Consider the following 2,610-nt stretch of genomic DNA (forward strand, 5'->3'; position numbering starts at 1 on the left):
ACCACCCTTAACTGAGGAAGTGAAGTAGAATGCCTTCATTCCTCACCCTGGCAGCCCTGGGTCAGAACCCCTGACTCAGTCCTCAGCTATGTCCCATCTCCCTACTGAAAAGACATGGGGACTTTTGAGGAATTGGTAGGCAACCCCTTCCTCAGCCTCTTGTAGCCTGTTATCTGGTAGCACATGCTGAATAAAGACTTCTTTAATAGACCTAAAATTTTCCATTCTGTACTTAGACAAGTTAAAAGTAAGACCCAGTACTCTGGGATTCTCTTACGTTTTTGTGTTACTTCCCAACCATTACACACTGCCACACCGGATTTTCAGTTTCCCTAGATAGTTCTCGTCTTATTGTCCTTGGAAATACACCATCTATTCCCTTTTTAGGTGGGATTTGCCTTCTTGTTAATACCAGTTTTCTTTGCCTATGACTTGAGCTAAACATGCTATTTTTAACTTAGACTCATTTAGATTTTCTTCTAATATATTTCAGAATTCCCAGAAAATTTGAAAAATACATAAAATGTAAAAAATGAAAAATACTTTTGAAATCTCCCCCAAAGGGTAATAACAATCCTTATTTTACACCTTCTCCATCTTTTTCTATGAATGTACTGTCGTTTTGCTGTATTATATCCCTATAATTTTATATAGGTAAGATCATATTACCATATATCTTTGCAAAGGATTTCTTTAATTTCATAAACAATCTTGGACATCTTGTCTATTGATGAATATAAATAAACCTCCCTTTCAAAGGTGTGCTATATTCCAGTACATACAAGGGCCATAATTCATTTTATTAATCCCCTATTGATTTATGCATTTGTAAAAAACATATTTTAAAATTGTGTATCTCTTTTTAATTTATTTCCTTTGTTCTAGTCTTTTAACTTGGCTATTATTATGGTTGTCATTATGAAATTATTCAGCTCTTTTTAAAAAATACTATATTATTGTAAAGAAGATATAAATAAAATTTTAGAGCTAATGAATAACAAAAAGCTGTGGAACCATTAAAATCTTTTAGCCTGGGGGCACCTGGGTGGCTCAGTCAGTTAAGTGTCTGACTCTTGATTTCAGCTCAGGTCATGATCTCAGGGTCGTGAGATCGAGCCCCATATTGGGCTCTGTGCTCAGTGGGGAGTCTGCTGGAGATTCTCTCTCTCCCTCTGCCCCCATCTCTATAAATAAATAAATGAATGAATGAATAAATAAATCCTTTCAAAAATTGTCATGGTGTGGAGTTTACTCTCAGACTCAACTCCTAGGATTGTGTAAATAAGTAGAGTCGTATAATCATAAAATGAAATTTTGAATGCTCCTTATTCATTCTTTGTTATCCAGGACCTTAAAATTTTCAAAGCAGTTTCACTCTTTAGAACTTTGAGAGGATTTCCAATAACATTTTCTGGGAAAAAAAAAAAAAAAAAGGCCTGTCCTGATCTTCCTTCTGCAATGAGCAAAAATCAATAAGTAAAAATGTATGGAGTATACAGGAATTAAAAACAGGCACTCGTGGGGTGCCTGGGTGGCTCAGTCGTTAAGTGTCTGCCTTCGGCTCAGGTCATGATCCCAGGGTCCTGGGATTGAGCCCCACATCAGGCTCCCTGCTCAGCTGGAAGCCTGTTTCTCCTTCTCTCACTCCTCCTGCTTGTGTTCCCTCTCTTGCTGTCTCTCTCTCTGTCAAACAAATAAGTAAAATCTTTAAAAACAAAACAAAACAAAAAACAGGCACTGGGGGCTGGGCTGCCTGGGTTCGAATCGATCCTTCACTAGTGGTGTGTTCTGGGGCAGAGTCTTTAATCTTCCTGTGTCTTGTTTTTCTCATGTGTAAAAGGAGACTGAATATGTCTTTATATCGTAGGGGTTTTATAAAAACTCAAAAGATTGGAGCTCTAGTGCTAGGTAAGCATTTACTCTGTGTTATAATAAATCAGGAATTATTATTTCTGATGAACCTGCAACACAGCCACAAGCAGGAGCCATGCTCTTTGAAACAGTACAGTTAAAAAAAGAAAAGAAAAGAAAAGAAATGGTGTTGGTGGTTATTTAAACTCAACAGCACATGCAGATCGTTAGTATCAAGGAAAGCCCTTCAAAATGTATTCCATAATTTGAGGGTCTAATCCCGTGACCTCCTTGCTTCAGCCGGTGCTTGAGGAAAGCCTCCCTGATCCCTCTGAACCTGTAAGCGTGGGGAAAAAAAAGACAAGAATGACTCAGGCACTGGGCAGGTTGACAGTGTGTCAGAGGGTCTGAGAAAAGCGCAGGGCAGGCAGCTCTGCGGATGCTGGTTTTCATTCGAGGAGGAAGGTACCTCCAAATATCACACCCAACACAGACAGCCACCTTCCCTGGGCCCAGCATTTCTCCGCCAGCTCAGGGTGGACTCAGACTGCACGCAGATGTTGGGTTAGTGCCTGGTACCAAAGGGACAGGAAACGACCAAAGCAAAAGGGAGCGGTGTGCCCACTGAGCTCCTGCCCTGTCTGAGCTGCGCCTCACGCCATCCTTTAACAAAGAGCTGGCCAAGGCAAAACGGCCTCCCTTTCACAGATGACCAATAACCAGAATGAAATCAGCAAGAGATCCCTACAAAGGTAGGAG

Source organism: Mirounga leonina, unplaced genomic scaffold (genome assembly GCF_011800145.1).
Source record: "Mirounga leonina isolate KUSES-001 unplaced genomic scaffold, KU_Mleo_1.0 Mir_168, whole genome shotgun sequence".
Taxonomy (NCBI): Eukaryota; Metazoa; Chordata; class Mammalia; order Carnivora; family Phocidae; genus Mirounga; species Mirounga leonina.